General features: G+C 40.9%; 1 protein-coding gene across 4 annotated transcripts in view; it reads right to left on the reverse strand.

Moving 5' to 3' along the window:
- LOC105835483 (inactive dipeptidyl peptidase 10) overlaps nt 1-22,604 on the reverse strand; it is an 89,329-nt gene that overhangs the window by 57,993 nt on the left and 8,732 nt on the right. Inside the window, exon 1 of one of the 4 annotated variants that reach the window (XM_012678803.3) lies at nt 1,005-4,331. The exons of the other annotated variants lie outside the window; for them this stretch is intronic. The gene's annotated coding sequence lies outside the window, so the exon portion shown is untranslated. Of the gene's footprint in view, nt 1-1,004; nt 4,332-22,604 lie in introns of those variants that run through there. 4 annotated transcript variants of the gene reach the window in all.

Genomic DNA, 22,604 nt, shown 5'->3' on the forward strand with positions numbered 1-22,604 from the left:
GGTGTGCAAAGTTGCAAACAACGGACAAACAAAGCGAGGATTAATTCAGTTATCCGATGTAACTTGAGCATCCTGAGTACTTGAAATCCACGGCTGAGAAGGTGTATCCATCGAGTGAAGATACTCCGCGGCGCGCGGGCGAAATAGTGGTAAATGCAGTAGAAACGGCGGGCTATAAGTCAGCCGTGGCGAGGGCGAAGCATTGACCGGCTGTTACAGTCGACACCGCATTGGAATTCCTCACAGTCGAGCACACTCGAATCGACCCGAGTACTGCGTCGTCCTGCGTTTTTTTTTTCCCCTTCTTTTTTTACGAAACTCAACCGGATGTTAAGAACTCGCGACTCCGACGCGAATTCATTGCTGTTACGTTTGCCGCTTGCCACTTTTATCGGGTTAGTGTGGTTAGTGCCGCATCGGAAGCTACAGCGAGGAGACCGATTTTACATCAGCGTATTTTTTTTTTTTTTTTTTTTTAAATTATATATTATGAATGCATGGAGAGTTGATAAAATTTTACACGAAATTTTAACGCACTTTCGCGTAACGAACTAAATTAGTAATCGGCACGATGGATCAAATGTTTTTTTTTACTTGTAGCTCAGAAAAAAAGAACATTCTTGTTTTTTTAAGCGAACTTTGGGGCTGATAATTTGCGTAAATTATATAATTCCCTGTTTATGCGAACGCGCTGGTTATTTGTCGATTTTGAAATAGTCTAAAGTTTTAAAGTAAGTTAAAATTATAGCCAGAGTGTATAATGTTACAGAATAAATAGGTAAGCAATGTAATAATACAACTGATTAAAGACAAGTCTTATTCGATTATTTGAGCCTTATAATAATTATTAAAAAGAATATATTAGTTTTTAATTTGACATTAATTTTTTGTGTACTATGTATTAATAATGATTAATAATAATTATTAATATTTGTAAAATTGCTTCATTTATACGCAGTTTATAATCGTGACACAACAATCTTGCTATTCAAAAAATTACGCACCAATTTGTATGTAAATATTTCTACCACTTCTATTCGCCCACTTGTCACTGTCATGCCACCAACAATATATCACCATTAGCCACGCTTATCAATGTCGTTCAAAATGAAAATTTCTTTCATATCATTCTGCAGAATTCACTAGAAAGAATGGTAATGTCAGATTATATCAGTGCGTTGACAAATAGCGCCCGTTAAAATGCGTCTTAAATATTTCACTGAAAAATTGCAGCGTGCAACGAGTGTCGCGAGTTACGTACCGAATCATTTTTTTTTTTCAGCACTCCCGGAAAGTTAAACTTATGTTTGAACGTTGTACGATTTCGCAACGCAAAAAATAGAAGAGCGTTCGTTTTATTCGTCCGTTCTTTCTTTCTTCTCGTTTTTAGAACGGAGGAGCTCTAGCGGCTTCGGGTTCGCGACTGAATAAACACTCGTCTGTCTAATTTCTCGTTCCCTCTCTTAGCGTTCGTCGTTCTGTTGCAACGTCGTTCTTTGCTCTTCTGTTCTTTACGTCTAATTTTTTTTCTCTTTCTTCGCCTCTTTTACATTTTCTCTCTCTTTTTCCTATTTCTCATATTCTTTTGAAAACATGGAAAAATGAGAACTAGGTATGATAAACAAAGGAGTGAGAGAGGGAGAGAGACGAGAGAGCCAAGTTTACCTTTGAAAGAGTACTCGAATGCCAAATAGCTGGGAGCACTTTGGCTCGATATTTTCAATCGATCTAGGATTTGCTGGCCGAAAATGCAAACCCCATCTCTCGTGGCTTTTGTTCTATCTTCATTTGATGATATCTCGATGTTGGTCAGTTTCGATAACCTCGAAACGGAAAACAAAAGAAAACACGAAGAGAAAAGAGAAAAAAGAAAAAAAGAGAGAGAAAATTAATATCGAGATAAAGAACTCTTTAGAACAAGGGTTCTCAACATAAAGATTGCGACTCACTAATAAATTGTAAATTTTGATGGGTCCCAAACAATTTTTCAGCTATGGTGGAAATTAAAACCAAATTTTAAAATAAATTCTTAAATGGTTAAACTTTGTTTATGATTCATTTTGATGCGACGTCAAAAATAGTCCAACTAACTTTTTGTATTAATTTATAACACAAAATAAATGTTAGAAAGTATAATGATGTGTAAAAGATTAACGTAAGAAATTAATATTTTAACACAATTTGGCAAATTATGTGAAAGAACATTTCTTGATTGAAATTTACATTTTATATTGTGTTAACACATACAATTTGTTTATTTATCTTAAAATTAACGTTTTAAAACTGCGATATTTTTATATTATTTTATATTTTATATTTCTATACTCATAAAAAATTGTTATTTTAATATTAAGAAATGTTAAATATTAATTTAACACAAGATATTTGAATAATACAATCATATTATGTCAAAGTAACACTTGAATGTGTTAAAAATTCAATGTAAAAATTCTAGCAAAAATCAATTTTAACATAAATACCTACAATGATTCCCATATTGTTAAATCATTTTTATCGATAAAAGTATTTTTATTGATAGAAGTGAGTTGACAATATGTATTAAAATGTTTTTTTTCACTTTGAATGCCTAATTTTATATCGATTTAGAAATTAATAACCTAAAAGTTAATAACCTAAAGATTGATGTTGATAAGCGATTATTTTATACGGCAGAAGGACCGGTGATCTTATCAGCGACATTTTTAATTACCTTTATCCAAGAAATTGTCGAGTTGCATCCCTAATTTAGCTTTTCTCTTGACCCTCCAGCCGCACTTACGAACAATCGCCTCTCGAAATTCCAAAACGAAGGGGAAACCGAAATGAAACTTCGCAGATCGTGCGATGGAAGTAATATAACTTGCGGAAAAGTTACTTCGCGACCTGACGCTTTTAGAAAGGCAAAAGGAGATAATGAAGAAGCATAAATAATATTTCCCAATTAAAGAGTGGTAAACGTCCGAGATGTCGCTTCCAAGTTGCGCTTTTAAATCGATCTTGGAAACCTATTATCTCGTCTCGAAAGTATAATACCTATCTCATTAGCATCATTTCCTTTCTTAATGATTAAAATTGAAAATGATTTACCGCGAAAAGTTAGGAAGATAAAACAATTTGTTAAATTATACAACAAAATCTTGTACAAAAATTATAATCTGCAATTATGTAGATATATTTACACAAAAATAGATGTAAAAATATTAACTTTATACAAAACATTGATAACTGTTTGTGTGCAATTACTTTCGAAGTAATATAATATTTCGGCAAAGCCATAACGATATAAAGAAGCATCTTATTTCAGTGGTTTGCAAATTTAAATTTAGAAATAAATTGTTCAATAATTTAGAAAAATATATCATAAAATATTATACATAAAACACAGGAATGTTATCAATCCATGTATGTCTGTGCTTATATATAAATGCACAATTGTATCTAAATTATAATGTAAAAATATTGCAACATGAAGTATTACACATTCAACGTGAAAAAAAATGTAAAAAAATAAAAACGATTTCTTAAATAATTGTAAAGTATTTATTTAATTTTTGACAAATATTGTTTTGAAATTTTATTCCGCTGCAAAAAAAACTGCTGTATTATGGCGTATTATCTTAGCGTAGATACTGCGAAATATTTGCGAAACGTTCCTGTCGAGGGATAAAATAGTAGATTTTGCGCTCGTGCAATTTTCATCGAACTAATTTGTCCCGTTTTCGGAATAGTACCGCATTAATAAAATCGAGAATTATTTCGGAATGCAATCCAATCGCAAAACGAGGTTGTTTCGACTGTGACGCGGCGGACGGACTGCGACTCTTCGAAAATAGACGCGCACGCCGACAGTTGCCGGGCGTGTTATTTCATTCTCGAAATTGACGGCGGCATCGATCTTCCGACGCGATTACGCGCCGCGCCTGGTATCGGGGCTCCGAAATGACACGTGAAATCGGATTCCCGCGGAATAGAAAACGCGATGAAAGATCGCGGCCGGCGCGCGATATTTCGGTGAGCCGAAAATAACGGAGCACGTTTGTCGTTTCCTCTCGCGTCGAGAGTCATGCCTCGTGTTTAGACGGCGGATCGGAGATCTGGAGGGTAAAATCCGTATCTCCGGCATCGCGCGCGCAAAAGGGGTGGCTGTACGACGGGAGTAGACGCGTGTTTCCGAGTGCGGGAATACTGAATGACCCCGTGCGCGCCGTGCCATTCAAAACGAAGGCCGGCGGGGTTGGCGCAGGGTTAAAGATCGATGTCTCGATTCTCCGGCGCGATACACCGCGAAATTACCTTCCAGGTGAGGCTTGTCGTTCCCATGGAAACCAAGCTAGCCCCGGCTGTCTCTCTCCCTCCCTCCCTCTCACCCTTCCTCTCTGTCTCTCACCCTCTCTTTCTCTCTTTCTTCTTTTCTTCCTCTCTTGAATTTTAAATAGAATTTTTTTATAATGATCCCTATCTTAGATCATAGTTAAGAAGGCAAGAAATACATTTCAGAGACTCGGTCTTATATCTTGATCTCACCAGTTCTCTCACGAGAGAAACAAGTGGAAAAGACGATATCCAAAGTCAATTCTGTAGTTTAAGATTTGCGAACATCTCCGGTTTGCAAGCATTTCCAATTCTTCTTTGTTCTCGGTTGGTGATCCCTTATATTTCCATTATTAGATAACTGCATCTCTCGGTGCTTACCAATTTACCAAGTGAACTCGATCTACGCGTTTGCATAAAGCAATAAATGTCTGTATTAAATTCTTTCGAGTAAAACAAGGTGAACATGTTACGTCATATTATAATAGATTTCACTGGCTCAGAGTCAAACTCAAAAAAGATTATGTAGTGGGATGCTTGATGTTCATCTTATATAATCAAAAACCTTGCAGCTTATTCAACTGTTTCAAATACAGCAGAAATAAAAAATGGACCGTTGATAGAACTCAAACTGATGTATACGACAGTTAATATATTAACAGATAAGATATGTATAAAATTATATAAATAAAAATTATTTATAAATAATATAAATTATATATAAACGCATATCTTAAGATGAGAAAAAGATTTTTCTGTTAGGAGAAATGGTAACTTGATTGAAAATAGGAAAACGACACTTCATCCTCGTTACTGTCCACATTAATTTAAATAATTTGAGGAAGATAACCCCTTTTTTACTTAAAATAAAGATAAAGATAATATTCTGAGAAAAAGTATAATTAACTCGACTAAATTTTCCAAGTTGATTTAATTTTTTAGTCAAAATATTTATGTATTTAACTCAAATACACAAAATATCTTCACTTTAATTCAAATATTTATACATTTAACTAAAATACACAGAAAAACAAATGTTTGAAGGAATTTAATCAAGTTGAACAACTTAATTAATTCCTTTTTTTCAGTGTATGTTTTTTCAGTGTCATGTTTTCATAATCTATATAAAAATGCGATGAACCCAGTAGATAATTATTTAATGTTACACAGATAATGGCAAACATTGCTGATCGCCTATCATCATTGAAAGCATCCCCGTGAAAAGCGTTTTTGTCGCTGAGATTCTTACACGTTCGATCTTGTTATTACCGAAGTATTATACTTATGGACGGATTATGCGAGCATTTCGCCACTTTGACTGCGCGCTTTGGCCCTCCGATTGTTATCGCCCACGATGATCCGTAAACCCGTGATGTTACGATTATTTGTGCGCGTTCTGGTATAATAACGCTAACGAGTAACGATGGCATCGCTGATCATTCTCGAGCGCCCAGTTGGCGTAAACCAAATTAACCGATCCGCCCAATCGGTTATAACGACCGTTGACTTTTTATCCCGACTAACGTGGCTAATTAGCTAATTCGATACGGAGATACGATGGTAGGAAGCGTGTACGCGCCCTTAATGAGATAATAATTTGCATATTAATGCTCCCCATTGGAAATTCACTCTCGGCTCGGGTACAAGATATATATATATAGGTAACGCGAAATTTTATCCGCGTAAAACAAAACGGCCGCCTCGCGTTCTCGCCGGTTCGACCGTCCGTTAATCGCCTTGGCTGTTGATTAAAAATCGAAACAGCTACCGAGCGCGCCAAGAATTACCCAGCGCTATACATTCTGATCGACATTAATTATTCCGCGGAATTAATGGAACCGCCACAGAGAGCCCCGTGTCCGGGCCCACCAGTCGCAGCGTAATATTTCGAATAACACGGCATCCCAGTACCCGCTATTCACATGTTTTTCTCATCGAACGTCAACGACTGCGCCGAAGTATTGCAACAACGTCGGAAGTGATAAAAAGAGCGATCGTTTGATTTCCAACCGTCCTCGTATTCCTTCTGTATTCCGCGACACAACCGCGCGAAAGCGTAGATCTGCAAAAAGGGCAGTATTGCTTGGGCGCACGCGGGCGGTCTTCACATGTATCGAGATATAAAAAGTCGCGGCGACGTATCTCCCGATATATACAGCTTCCCTCCGCAGACCAAGCCATGCCGACCGACGACGACGACGACGAATGTACTCCCGAGATAATTTTCGAGACGTCTCCGGGGCTCAGGAGTCCGTCCTTGCCAACATGACGTCGACTCTAATCCTCGCCTTCTTCGAGGAGAGTGTCGTTTCGAACTCAGAGATTTACCTTCCTTATCCCGCCTGAATTCAGGAGAGGATTTATCCTTCAGTCGGCACGTGTGCGTGTCCCTCTCCCGAGGGAGGATCGATAGAGGAACGACCACGCATCTCTTACCCTTGCGGATGGAGAAAGAGAAAGAGGAGGAAGGCGGCTACGAGGAAATCTGTCCCTTTTTTTACTTCTTCATCTTTCCCTGCCTCTCTCTCTCTCTCTCTCTCTCTCTCTCTCTCTCTCTCTCTCTCTCTCTCTCTCTCTCTCTCTCTCTCACCCCGCGACATATTTAATTACTTACTTGAACATTCCGTTTAACTTTCAATTTTAGAGCTATCTCGCGGTAATCCTAGGGGGAATATTTTTTTCTCCCTCCGATTATCAATCCCAACTCCCAACTCCTATATAGAGTCTGAAAATTCTTCGAAAGGATATTCTATTAATCCCTTACTTATCCATCTATCGCATTTATATCGATCGCCTTTCAATCCGAGTTTTTGAAAAAGTTTTGGCGAATTGTGTTTGTAAAGTTTATTGACAAAATAAAACATTAATAGATAACTAACTGATCTTTATATTGCGCATTTTTATAAAAAATTTCGCAGTTTACTAGATCACGAACATTTACGGTAATAATAAAGAATTAAATGTTTATTTGTCAAATTAAAATATCCTTTATGTTACAGACATATACTGAGATAATAATTTATTAAAATTAAAAAAAAATTTTTTTAAGTGATTTATTTGTATAATTCTTCTAACTAAATATTTATTTGGAACAAATTATTATTTTGTTACTTAAAGAAATGTTTTTTTAAATTGAAAAAAAATTATTTGACAAAAGAAATTTAATAATTACAAAAAAAAACCAAACAAATATTTACGTTAAAAAGCTTTTTATTTAATTTAAAAGAATAATGTTTAAAATTAAATAAATTTGCGATTTTTTTAATTATCAATGTTATTTTAAGATATAATTGCCTATATGGTTTGCAGCGAATATTGGTACCCACAGAATATTTTTCTGTGAATTTAATATTTCTAGCTATAAATTGCGAAAAAATCATAGTAATAATTAACAAATCTCTAGAAGAATCTTAGAATTTCTCACCTAATAATAGAAATATTATTTGGTTGAACAGTCATGATACCTACAAACGCCGTAAAATATCTTTCGCTTTCTTCTCTATTAATACACTGCAATTTGTAGTTTCCAAGAAATGAGGGAGTATCGCAATTCCAGTATTGACTTTCCTCTGTACTGAATTTTTTGCACGTCTCCATGAGATGTGAGCAATTTGCAAAATTACATCGTTAATAAAATGTGGTTTACACACATTTCAACCCGTCTTCAATAAATTAGTATTGCTCTTTCACATACCACGATCACAAATATGTAAGATCTCTCGGCTTGTTCAATCAAACCGTTGCGAGAGGAGAGATCGGCACCTCCTTCTCTCGCGGTATCTCGTCCCGCGGATATCGCGGAAAACCCCGACAACTTGTCAGACATTTCGAACGAGTGTCGTCCCATAATACGTAACACCCTCGTCACTCGGGAACTAGAATCTACAGAGGAGATACTTGGGAGCGCCATGCCCGATGCGGCGCATCGATTCCACAGTTTACTGCGGCTCCGTTTACATTTAGCGGATAGCAATCTTTTACATGCATCCACTTCCAACTCTCATGCAGCCGGGTGCCTCCCTTTCCCGGCGAAGAGATAATTCTTCGACGAGGAATACGTACACTCCCGTCACGTAAAGCTCTCTCCCCTATATCTCGCCGCAGGCAAATTTTCTTCTCTGTATAAAGGAGGAGTGCATTTTTTAACGACGTGTATGCACCGAATTAAAAACCACTTCCTTTGTAACGCGGTTTAATTATCAGTGTCGCGGAGAATAATCTTTATTTCTCTTGTTCCCCTCTCGGCGACCTGGTTCCGTTAAACAAATAGCGCTCACGGATCGCTGAATACGAAATGGATCATCGTTTAACCCGGCTGCGGGGTCTCTCGTCCTCTGAGTTTTATTGTATCACGTACATTCACGCGGAGATCTTACATATTGCGCACGGAGTAACGACCTTAGGTGGATGACGTTAAGATATCAAGACGGAAATCTCGATATCCCGATGACGAAGGTGGAATATATATATAGAGAGAGAGAGAGCGAGAGAGAGAGAGAGCAAGAACCCGGACCAATCGTGGCGATTCTCTCTTTTCTTTCTCTTTTTCTCTCACTCCTGTTCGCCCTCCAGGGGTGAATTTCTCATCTTCTTCATCCTTCCACCGTAGAATATTCAATCGCTCATCCTCTCCGTTTCGTCAGCGAGGCGTGAGCGCGAGATTCAAGTGAGCTCCTTCACGAAGTTTCACCCTTTTAGCCGAATCGAAAGCCATTCCTTTCTCCCTTCGTGCTTCGTTTCAAACGCCAAATATCCCCTCCCCCCTCCCCTCTCTATCTATCTATCTATCTATCTATCTCTCTCTCTCGACTTTGTCTCAATTGTTCAGGCCAGCTGCATTTTTCCCGGACCGCCGTCGTCCAGGCTCTTGCTAACAACTTGACACCCGATATGCAAATGTCTTGCAATGAAAACGTTACCAGCCCGGTGAATAAAGAATGAACGGTGCGCGAAAACTGACGGTCGTAATTGAAACGAGTGCTCATTATTGGGTCATTCAGGAGAGGGGATGGGGGAGACGGCAGTAAGTGAGCCTCATAAATTCCCACGTTCGACGGGAGAAATGCATCGATCGCATTTTTCAAACTACAATATTCATAATCCCCGACGCGGTAAAGGGCTTTTATTTCGAGATCTAAAGTTTTCCGTTTAATATTAATTACGCGGTATTGCGCACCGCGCCGCCGTTGAAATTCGCGGTGAATTTTGCATCTGTGATTATTCGGCAGCCCGGCGGCCGACCGGCGTAAAACAATTATAGCGGGGGGAAGGGAGGGGGAAGGGGGCAAGGGAAAGGGAGTAATTGGACATAACCGCTCTCTGATTACGCGCTTGACCGCACAGAACGCGCTAATTACATTGTAATATTCAGGCGAATGGTATTTCGAAAAACTGTGCGCTCGGCCGGCTCGTGCGCGACGACGACGACGACGCGACGCGCGCGCGGACGCCGGCCGTCGGCCTCGTTGTCGCGTGGATGTAGAAAACGCTAATTACACGGTTGCTTTGGGCATGTCCAGCGTGGTTAATTCAAAACGTCGTATTAACACCGTGTTTGGCGAACCGCGGGTCTCGCCGCGCTATTTAACCCGCTGCATTCTTTTTTATGGTCCTCCGCTGCGAAATTAAATCCTCTTTTTGCCCTCGCGGAGAAAAGTTTCCTCCCGTCGCATTAATTACCCGTAGCGTCTGTGCGCGCGCACTTTATTCATCATATATACATATATACATACATACACATATATATATATATATATATATATATATATATATATATATATATATATTTTATATACACATTATTATACATATATAATTCATCCACTCATATAAATGCTAATGAAGAGCGCTGTTTATTCTTTAGTCGTCTCGTTTTATTCCCGTCCCAGGCGTGTCTCCTAAATTTACGTAACTCGCGACAATTAAATCATTTTGATCTCTCTCTCTCCCTCTTTCTCGCATTTCGAATCTGCATCGAAGGATGTTTAAACGAGTCCCCTCGAATATAGTTACGCAATCAAGTTCCTCTACGACTAGGCTTGTTAGTGCTTTCTCCCAGCAAACGCGGATTTTCGCGGATTGACGGAAGAGCAAATTCAGCACGAGACCGGGCGGGAGGAAGGGGGGGATAACGGGAAATACACGAGATAGAAAGAGAAAAGGAAGAAGAGCACGCGTAGTAATAAAATGTGTATTATGATTGCATCACAAGATACGTTGCATTGTTTTCCGAAACGTTTTTCCGTCAGCGCATTCGGCGTTTCACCCATCGACGATATTACCACTCGTTCTAATGACAAAGCGTGGATTATACGACGCGACGATCCGTTTCGCAAACGCATAACCACTTTTTGCTGAGCCATCTCGAGCCGCCAAAATCCTAGGGCTGCGATAAAAAAGGGACCATTCTAAAGGAAGGAGAGCCCTTGGCCGAACGAGATTTATTGGTCGATCCAGAACGACGATCCTTCAGTGTCAGTCTTTCCTTCCGCGACGATAAGAGGGAAAATTTAAACGAAAGGAAAAGGGGGGGAAATGAAAATTTCTTATTTCCGAGAATCTCGATTTGTCCTATATGACGCATCGAAGACGCAAACGCGTCTTTTGCTTGATGTATGCGGAATTACTTCGCTAATGAAATTTACATAAAAGGTATGCCGGTCACGCTTCTCCCTAACGGATTGCATTTCAAACCGAGAGCAGGGACTAACTGAAACTGTCTTCGAGAATTGGCAACGGTTAATGTGACGGTTTCAATTATGAGTCAAGTTCTAAGTATATTTCAAATTTGCAAAATTAAACGTTTCACAGATATATTGATAGATACATCGACAAAATTATAGAAATTTTTCAACGTACAATATATTGACGTACATTTAATTATGCCAATTTATAATCAGGACTTATACATGAACGTTTTTAAATATTTCTCCAAAATCTACAATCAGTTTATTAAATATATAATAATTTTCCTTTAAAATTGCAGAAGAAAGGCACCACATTTGAAACTTTGTTTTTGGACTATGCCTTTTAACCAACAACTAAGTGAATAAGTATAAAAAACATGAATATAAACTAGAAATTGTTTTCTATTAAATGATATAATAATTTTTATAATACTATTTTACATTTTTTTAATTAATGTTTTCACGGAAAGGCATCTAACGAAATGTGCGCTAAATTTGTAAAGAATTCATTAATTAATCCAAAATATAACAGTATAAGTGTGTGCGTGTGAAAAATTTTATATTAATTTTTATATTGGTTCTTTCTGAAATTGTAAAATTTGTACACGATCAATGAAAAGGAGTCACGAAAAAAAAACGTGCTAAAAATTAGCGCCGAAACGCACACGACATTCGCAGATCTCTCATAGATTGGGGATTTCCACGAATGAAGAGGAGAAAAAAAACACGCGAAACGAGTGACCCGATCGAACCTGAAATTGGCCCGGCCATCCGTCCTTTTTAATCACCCTTGTTAATTACTACGGTTTTCTCTTCGGCAACTGGCTTTTCCGTATATTCGCCTCCACTCATCATCACGTTCGTCCCCATCGTGCAATTGTCAAAGTAACTTCCTTCTAGCGGAAAATGGAAATAGATGCGTTCTCGACGTAATTTCTGTCGAAGGAAAGTGGACTAATAATTCAAATTCAAAGGGATATATATTTTTAATCCTTAATCCTCTGTATCGGCACGAGTGACTTACCGCACTTTTTTTCCTTCGAAATACCACAAACGCGGAAGGATAAATTACGGTCCCTATTTTTTTTTTCCTAAAAAATGTTTATTATCTAGGAAACAGGCTTGGTGCGAACATAAATTTGAACCAAGGCGTTTTAAAAGGCTATTTTGAGACATCCTATCGTAGGAATGAATATTTTTATAACTGTAAATGTTTAGCTTCTGTTTATTTTTAACTAATTTTTGTTTTCGTATTTATACTTTTGATCTAAAATGCAAAGAGCGTCACATATTTACATATTTAAAAATATTCTTTGTTAATTTTGTAACATTATTGTCAATAAATGCTACCAATGTAACAAAATGTGTGTCTCATTAATTTTTCCGTGAGGGCGTTATTGTCTTCTCGTGCATGCTGGAAACACTTCGATTTCCAGATGACAGCTACGGCTAAACGGAGTTTAATCTCCAAAGGTCGAAGGCAGAAAGAAAAAGAAAGAGAGAGAGAGAGAGAGAGAAAAGGAGAGAGAAAGCGCGAGAGAGGCGCAGAAAAGGTCAGCGTAACGGACGCTGAATTTTATTTGTGGCGCATTTCCAGACATTGATTTCCATGGCCGGCGGTGACACGTGCGCGCCGTTGACATTTTATTTCTATCGAGGGTGGAAAAAGTGTACACTCGCCATAATGAATTACTCGAGATTCGCACCACGTCTCGCGAAGCGGATAATCTGCTTTACGGTGGAAGGGAGGGGTCGGGAGAGCATTTCTTCTTGCATCTCTCCGGATCTCGCGTAGCATTGCCGTCTGCAGGTCGCCCGGTTGCGCAAATCTCTCGTCCACACCCCTTTCGGTCTCCTTGCCTTGGATGTACTTGAAATTCGCTCACGGGGAACGCGGCTAATCGAATCGGAGAGTACGCGAATAAAGATCCTTAAATTATAGCACAGCTGATGGCAGCAGCACTGCGGCAACATTGGAGAGACGTTGGAAAGATTTCTTCAGTAATATTGCAGTAGCGTTTCAAAATTCTGAAGAATAAAGTCCTATGCTTCAGCGAAATTTTGCTTCTTAGTAATTAAAAAAGTTTCTAATTCGGCTTGCATCTTTTTGTGTTCTACGGGCGTAAAATTCGTCGAATTCGATTGACGAGACCCCCAGTGTTTTGGCCTCGCGCCGCGCACATTAACAGCAAGGTGAACGAGGGTGGGTGGGCTGCCGTTGGAAATGCGGCGAGCTTTCTGCATTAACGCGTAGACACGGAACTGCGCACGAGCCGCGTATACGTACTCGCGAACGCGAGTGTAAGTAACCGAAATATAACATGTACTCCGCGACTCTCTGACACCCGTGAAAGCTCTCTGGACGCGTCGGGTCTCACTTGAAAGCGAAAGACCGACCGACGTTCCCGCGAGCCCTGGTTGATTATTCATAAGTGCGGACGCGCGTGTGTGTATTCCGGCGTACTCGCGGAGCGTACGTACTTCTCCGTGGTGGATTATCATTTCGCCCTCTTCCTCCCCCCTCCCTCCCCCTCGGACGACATCGTCGCGGGGTGTAAAAGTCCTCGGCGACGAAACTCGCATTTAAATCTACCTTCTGTCCGATTTGGCGCGCGTACGTTTCCATTTTCCTCTTTCTCTCTCTCTCTTTTTTTTTTTTTTTTTTTACTATTTTCGCTCAAATGAACGACACTTGTCGCGACGCGAATGGAAAAAATAATATTACTACGGGAGTCGAGCTGAAAACGTAGCTCGCTTCAAGCGGGAGATTAATGAATCCCTGTATTAATGGGCGCGCGAGTAACTTTCGGCATTATCGACTAACGCTGCAATTGGTACTCCACCCCTCTCTCCCTCTCTCTCTCTCTCTCTCTCTCTCTCTCTCTCTCTCTCTCTCTCTCTGTATATGTAGCACAACCCCGACATGCTCTCCTGTACTGTATGCCGGCGGACATCCTTTTCACGTGCCGAAGATTTCAATTCGTCGCGAGTTAAAACGCGTATACGAACCGGAGACGGGAACACCGCTGTACGGAAGGATCGATCGAGGTTTGTTTGCCGAAAGCTTGCGCGCGGAACCCCAGAGGCGGCCGCACATCCGCCTCTCTCTAAATATGCGATGTGTAATACTGGAGCGAGCGGCGGCGGCTCGCTCTCCCAACGATTTGCCATCGCTCACGCGGTATCGCTTGCACCTCGTTTACGTTGCGCAAACGCGCGGTTATCGTCCGGGACAACAACACGCGATTTTCGCCACGGAGAGATAACGTCGCGAATTCTACCGTGGAACGGACCAAGAAACGGACACGTGATTATCTCGGTACTGCACATAATCGAGGGACTTCATAGAAAAATCAAACAAGTCCACGAAGTTAAATTTTTGGAAATTTTATATATATATATATGTATGTAAATAAAATATTGCGTTATACTATTACAGTCTTTTTTCATTTTTATAAATGTATATATGTTTACTTCAAAAGTTACGGTAAGGTATTACGAAGTTTGTAACATCACACTCGTGAGCAGCGTCGTCGCCGTGGAAAGGACTACGCCAGTCTTTACGACAGCGTCCGCAGTTAAAGATTAACGTAAGAAGGTACGCGCGACCAAAAACTTAGCTTTATATTCGCACCGTTACTTATGCAAATGCTCGTCGCCAGGAAACGCGAAACTTATTACAGCTACGCCCGGAGGCGTAAGGAAAACCACCCTTCCGCGTCTTACCGCGAGAAGACAAAACTTTGACAGTTGCCATCGGATGGCGTATACAGGAGTGTAGACGGGCTTCGCTAGAATAGTAACGAGATACCGATGCAACTTACGTTTGCCTTTTCATATTTCCGACATTATGAATCCTCATCGCGTTGCCGCCGCGACACGCGCAAAGACGGGAAGAGCACATACACCCGCAGGAAAGTGCTTTCCATGGTGCTGATGAAATCGACTTGGAAATACGTAAATGTACGTGCAGGAAGCATTTTACGAGAATAACGAGGTGATTCCTTACTTTTGATTTTTTTTCCCCTCACTGTGTATATGTTTTTTGTTTGCAAATTTGGTTGAATCTATGTGTGTTCGTCGTTAAGCTAAAATGCACGGTCTAGCGCGACGAAAACTTGTGGGCGCAAGAGCAAAGTTGCTTACAAAATAAGATCTCCCCGCGCGTTCGCTTTCGCGCCCAGCTTTGGAACTTTGTAATCAGGCAGCCATTGACGAGGTGAAGAATGTGCCCGACGCTATTAATCCACGATAGTCGGGCTCGGCGGCCAAATAGAGTAACTTAATTGTTTCTCCCCACTAACGGTGCCGGTAATGGCTTGGCCGAGGGCGTATTTTGCCAACTAAAGTTTCCCAGACCAGGCATGTTGATGCACTCGCCGGGATAGGACGCGGATAGTTTATTCGAAGGGTATCGAAGAGAAGGGGGTTCTTGCGATCCGTTACTCTTCTTTATCTAATCGCTTACACCGTGTGAACCGAACGGATTGCTGGTTTATCGAAGGTGCGAGGCGCCTGTACCGACAACTTATATATCAATGATTCTACGCTCTAGAAATAGAAATAACACTTCCCGCGTGACCCGGAAAAGTATGAAGTTTCCCACTTTGGCGACGCCGGACAAAGGAACTCGATAAATCGCAGAGCTCTGCGAGAATTGTCGGAACCGTCGCTTTCGGTCGGCGCGAAGTTTAGGGGCAGGATTGCAATTAGCCGACTGAGGTCCGCACATACACATCAATTGGTGTCCAGGCCGGGCGTTGACACGCCAAAGGGAAGGAAAAGGGAAAGGTAAACGGCGGCCGGGCGTCGACCCGCGCGCAAATGAGAAATACGCGCGCGGGCAAGTTCTAAAATTAATCCTTTCATTTTTAAATGCGCGACGGTCGAGCTAGTAGATAATCATTAAATCTTTGCGATCGTATCAGTAAGCAATGTATTCTCTTTTAGAGAGGCGACGTAACGCGATACCGCTTGAGTCGATCAATTCCACGATCGAGTAGGAAAAAAGGTTAAAAACGAGAGAATTGGCCTGTTTTTTTTTTTCGCTGCACTGCTGCACTGGTGCAATAAGTTAAAGTGAGAAAAAATATATTTGTCTTACTCTAATCTGTTGCACCAGTGCAGCAGTGCAGCGAAAAAGAACAAGCCAAATATTTCGCACTTCGAATTTAACGAGCTTGTCTCGAGCTCGGATGCCACAGGTGCTCGCGGCACTCTGGATATCTCACCGTCGCCATATCGCGTCGGGAATCGCGAATAACGATTTTTTTTTTTTACATTGAAGCAAACGCACCAAGAATAATTATCAAGAAATCTCCACATTTACACGGGCCATTCGACGTTAAATTCTCTCCGGCGTCGTTCGCTCGCACGGACGCCCAGGTTTCATAATGCGCAAATGTAGTTTTCTGCTGAAAACGCAATTTCATTTTCCGCGACAAGGAACGAACAACGAGTGAGTGGATGTAAAAAAAAATTGTGTCGTAACGTAGCGTCGCGTCGGTGCAAAGTGTCGTTTACGAGCGCTCGCGCTCGTTCATTTTGAAAAAGCTGTACTGTCGGCCGGAATTAATTAACGATACTGTAATTGTCGAAATGCTCCATTTTTTTTTAAGAGAGACAGAGAGAGAGAGGTGATGCGTTTCAACAAATCGCAGAGATGTCGATTTTGAAATTTTTGTATTAATAAATACTCTCTCTCTCTCTCTCTCTCTCTCTGTCTTTCTCTCTCTTTCTCTCTCTTCCCACATTAAATATTATATAGAAATTAGTATAACATACTTTTGTAAATGTTGAAAAATATAGTTGTTAACTGGAAGTAAATTAATTTCTTATTGTAGTAATATTTTTTGCATATAAGAAAATACTATTATACAATATCGTAAGTATCGATATTTTATTCTACAAGATGAGATTGACACATCTCCAAAAAATCTAAGTTTATTCAAACTTTAATTCATTTAACAGTTCTTAATTTTTTTACAGATGATAATTAAGGCTTTAGAGAGCCTAAAAAATAGATCACATCTTCACGTCCTCAGAATTAAAAAAAAAATCGACACCTCTTATGGTAGCTATCTTATTTCCCTTACATTTCTGTTTTTGTGTGTAATTATTAAAACTCGTCCAGTGATATTTTTCCCAGCTGCACATCTCAAGACAGGTTCAAAAATAAAATCCGCGATCTTGGAGGTATATATTAAATATTAAGCTGTGGTAAACATTAATGCAACATACAGCAGAAAGAAACTTTCACGATCTCGAGGAAGAATACGATTTGGATCTGATTTTCGGAAAAAAAAAAAAGGACACAAATATTCTTTCGCATCGCATAAAATCGCTGTCTGCGGCCTCTCGGCTACGTAAAATTCTCTCCCTTTCCTTTCTCGTCCCGCTCTTTCTTTCTTCATAAAAGTCTTCTGCCTCAACATACACGTGGAGAAGCCCTTGAAAGGGATGAATGTTCTTCGGGGAGGGGATAAGTCTCTCTCTTTACGCGTCTTACTACTGACTGAAAAGACGTTTTTAACCATCGGCCTGCCATTGCCCCAAGTCAATCTAGTAAGAGGCCGGGCTGTATGGTAATGCAGTTCCCCTGGAAACCGCGAACCCAAAAAATTCACTTCGGGATTCGCCGTAAGGAACTCCCGAGAACATGGAGAATTGTCGTGCGCGAATACATTTTCTCCCCGAACGTCCCGAGGCAGGCCAGCCTCTCGGCGAATCGAGGTTTCCTTTCTCGATATACAATTCGAGTCTCGGCCGACCCCAGGATACGAGCTTCTACGAGGTCGCGTATTAAATACAGCGAAATGGCTTTCCGTTTTGGCCGGGGCTCGCTCTCCTCCTGCAGCATTCCTCTACAAAACACGTATATACAGCCGAGTTTGTTCCGCGGGAATAATTTTATTACTCGTCCCGGCAAAGTGGAGCGTATCTCTCGAGGAGTTGCGCCCGCGGCTCTCACGCGGCTCTCACACTCCTTTTGTATCACCGTGTGCACACGGCAGAAAATTTTAATTCGATTTCCCCACGTACTACGGGCTTTCGGCCCGCGATCCAATCGAGCGTCCGGGAGCATAATTCGTCACAATATTGCAATAACGCAGCGGGCACTACGCATGCGATCGATACTGCCGTCAACCGTCGTCCATGCCAACTCTGACTTGACTGACTAATCCCGGACGCACGTGTATGTACATACGTGCAGAAGAGACGTGACGTTGCTCCCGCCGCGTAGGACAATGCAAGGAGAATTTCCGGCGACAAGAGAAACAGACAGACAGAGAGAAAGAGAGATAGAGATAGAGAGAGAGAGAGAGAGAGAAAGAGAGAGAGAGATGTTTCCGAATGGCGGCGACGTCGTTGGCGACGTCGGTTTAATTGGCGACCCGCATTCTGCGGGCGCCACGAAATCGGGCGCCTCAGCACCAAGGAAAATATCGAATTAGCACGACGAATTCCGTGTATGTACTCGCGTTTCCCGCCGCCGCCGCCGCCGCCGGTTTCCGTCGTTGGAACAACGCCGTTCAAACGCTGCGGGGCGGACCATTAATTATTCGCGGCGGCATTGTCGAGAGAAATGGCGACGACGACGACGACGACGGTCCGCAGATCTCGATGCCGCGGTCGGTACGCGAGGGTACAACACGCAGTAGTACAACCGGCTAATTCGCGCGTCATGAATGTTAATTCGCTCGGGACTAATCCGAAATAGCGTTCCTCCTCCTTTGACACGGCCCCGTTGTTCGGACGAGCTTAAGTGCGCGACGATGAGCACCGACAATCATTATTTCATCGCAATCGTCCCGGCGGCACGGGGGGAACGGAGGCTCTAATTGTGCGACGACGAATTAACTGCTAATATCTCTCGATATAAAACTAGAGTCCGCGCCGGGGAGAAAAATCGAAATGAGATTCGCGCACGTATGGCGGAGAAAATTGAAAAATGTTCAAGTTGTGACTAATAATATTGCGAAGGAGTAATAAGTTCAAGGAGTAATAACTGAGTGAGAGTCGCTCGTGCTTTCGGGCGACGTGCGCGACGACGGCATGGAAATATGATTGATTTTTCTTTGTGGTTGAAAATAAGTGGAAATCATCCTTTTTATTAAGGATATGAAATTTCTTTTTATATGCAAAATTATTGCATGTAAAACCTCACTCTTCCTGTTTCTTTCGTTTTATTATGAAAAGTTAGGTTTTTTTATTATAAATGAGCCTCATGCAGAAACGTGTGTTTCATAAAGAAAAAAAAGATGCACACATAGTTGGAAAATTTGTGTTAAATTTATACTACTTAAATTTTAATTTAACGCGGAATGAGTATATGTTAACAATAACGTAAATATTATTTAAAAAATTAATTAAAAATTGCAACACTGCGATTATGTAAACATATTTCTTCAACAAAATTCACGTTTATAATATCCTGGCATACACCTTTTAGAATCTCTGTTTCAAAATTACATTATTTTTGTATTATTTATTTATTTGCCTATAAATTTTATTATAACATTAAGAAATGAATATCAGTTTAACGCAAAATATTCAAATAACACATTCGTATTACATTATACAAATTAATACTCAGATTAAAACATGAAAATTTTTAGAAGCAATTTTAACATAAATACAAAATATTTTAAAGCAATAAAATTATAACAGATATTTGAATTCTGCGCGGAAGAAAACCGGCGATACGTTAGGGGATTTCTTCGCGTCGCCGGCAGGATGGCCGCAGGCTCTCGCCTGTTTTCCGAAAATTAACGGCTACGTGCCTTATCTTCGGGGCCACCCCTCTTCGCCTCGATATTCTCTAGAGGGAAAATTAGAGGTTACGAAGGGAGAGAGAAAAAGAGGAAGAACTAGAGTACCTCAAAGAAATGCCAAATGGCATCCGGAATCTAGAGCAGTTTCGATTGGCTCGGGCCATTTGTCCGAAAGTAACTTTCGTTACATAACATTCCGCTGCTCTCTGTAAAATTCACTTTTAAAAAAAGAAATGAAGTCGATAATCGAATCTATCGAAATGTTGTCACCGCCTTTCCGCTATGCTGATTGGTTCCCTTGCTGCACTAACTAAACACGCTCGTGAGCGGTTGTCACCGCGGAGTTGGCAGATGATAATTTGAATAGATTATTGAAATTTACTTTTATAAAGTAAAAAGAAAAAAATTAGTGCGCGCGTAAAAGTGAAAAAATTCGCGCTGAAAAAGTGCAACCGATACTTTCGTGAAACCAGACAAAATTTCCGCACACGTTATTAATTCTCTTTTTTGGGGGGGATATTCGAGAATCGAACGGTGAAACAATCGCGATAAATCGCGCGGGATTCGTCGAATTATTCGATACGAATTTTTCCACACTGGCGTGTCCAGCCGTAATTAATTCCATTATATGGAGCCGAAAGCGAGATCACGCCGATATTTCTCCCGTGCAAAAGTGCCCGCTCCCCTCCCAAAATCTTATTAGTCCCCATTAAACGGACGCTCGAGTCTCGTTTTCTGGAAGACATTAAACGAGAGATGAGTACTCGACAACGCGCGAGCGCACGGACACCGCGCCGGCCGAGGCGGAGACGTGTAATGGGATTTGCGGCCAGTTTGCGGTCGTACATCGTCGACACGCACACGACAATAGCACACTGCCCTCGCCTAAACCACGACGACGACGACGACGACGACGACGACGACGACGGAGCCACTCCTTCGCTCTTGTCAATTATAAAGCGGATAATTAATCCCGCGTGAGCCCCCTAAATGCCAGAGTGTATCTTGTTCGATCGCGCGGATTACTCCGAATGAAATCTTATCCGCGATGTAATCGAACGGGAAGCGAGGAGCGGCCGTCCGTTCTTTCCGTAATTTCCTTTGCAGCACGCCGTGACGCATCGGAGCAAAAGGGGAAAGATAGACGAAAAGCGCGCCCGCGCGTCAGATGCTGATTGTCAGGATATGGATTGGACATCCCGAATCCTTTTCACGGCTCCGGGATGAAACTACCGGGCGGATCGATCGGGGACGGGCGGTTGCTTTCTAGATTGCCGCTATTCCGCAGAGAAAATGATTTCCGGCATCGGAGCGCGCGTCGTCCTCCGTGCCGGTGTGTCAACAAGGATCGGCGATTTCGCTCGAGAGTAGACAAGTATTATAAACTGAAATTTCTCGTCGAAGGATACAATGCGCGCGCGCAGAGCTGTATTTACGGGGAGGCCAATACGTTCTTGTTTCGGGAATATTTTTATCTTCGAAATGTTAAATTGTGGAAGTGAGATTGTATTTTTAGTCCTCAAACCGCGCGAATCCTTGCGTCATTTTTGCTTAAGCGATTTTAACTCCACCTGCGAGTTTTTATCTCACAAAATAATAAAAATTAAATATTGAAAATTAATTTTTATTACAGTTAACGGTTGGGACATTTAATTTACATTTCAAAACTTTTCTCACTTTTTTTTTTTTCTAAACATATTAAAGTGTTCTAATGCGGACTGCGGATATAAATGAATCAAGGATTCGATTTACGTTGACGGAAAACAGCAGTTCGGTTTGAGGATTAGGATCTTACGAGGCCAATAATACTATCAGTGCCAACAAATGGTGGTAATATATCATTGATCTATATTGATGATATTCCTCACACTGGTGCTCAAAATACTGATGCTCGAGAATCAAGAGATCCGAATCGAGATTCTACATCAATCTATCAATGTTATATAATCACAGATGATCAATAATATTTTCAGTTTATATATTATAGAAAATAACAATATCTTCAAACAATCATGTGTATGCGTTTTAAATGACTATTATAATATTAAAAATATAGTTTGGTGAAATATAAGATTATCATTACTTCGTATACAATAAGCAAAAAAATTTTCTAATAAGGTACACTGAGAGAAAAAAATACTAAATTCAAATAAATATTATTGATTTTCTATAAAATATGTTATTAGCGCTATTCAGAGAAATTATTTATTTGAATCTAGCTTTTTTTCTCAATGTATATTAACTTCAATTTGATACTAATGTTTTCTCCGTGTGTGATGCGCGAAACGTGAGTATTTTTCGCGCTTTATCTTCGGACAACACTTTTCTCTCCATCCCTCGCAATGTAAAGGATCGACATATTATTTTACCTCGTATCTACTCGTCGCTAATAATTCAAGGGGAAACCGTGGTTCCCGCGAGTCGCGTTTCTCCATTGCAACGAAGATGAATCGTCGAACGATGGATTCACGCTCGCGATGGGATATTAATTCCTAGTTCGGCCGCGCGCATACGCGCGCGATGAAACTACGGTGAAACTGTCGTGTCATCGGCAGAATTCATTTAACGTGAGCGCGCTCCCGGCACATTCCGCATTCAGCGCGGAAGCTACGCCGCGAACAAAGCCACCTTTGCAACGCCGACGCGACGCTTTGTTGGAGCAAGGCTTTTGTGTCTCTCTCTTCTCTCTTTCTCTTGCGCCGTCTTCCTTTTTTTTTCCTCCGCAAAATCGAAAGCAGCTCAAGAATCGAAATCCGCTCGAGCGAATCGCGGAGAAGAGTCTCGCGTGGAATGCGCGCGGCTCGAATTTCCACCTTCTGGAATTCCGGAATTA

The sequence above is a fragment of the Monomorium pharaonis genome, chromosome 9 (assembly GCF_013373865.1).
Source record: "Monomorium pharaonis isolate MP-MQ-018 chromosome 9, ASM1337386v2, whole genome shotgun sequence".
NCBI classification, from domain to species: Eukaryota; Metazoa; Arthropoda; class Insecta; order Hymenoptera; family Formicidae; genus Monomorium; species Monomorium pharaonis.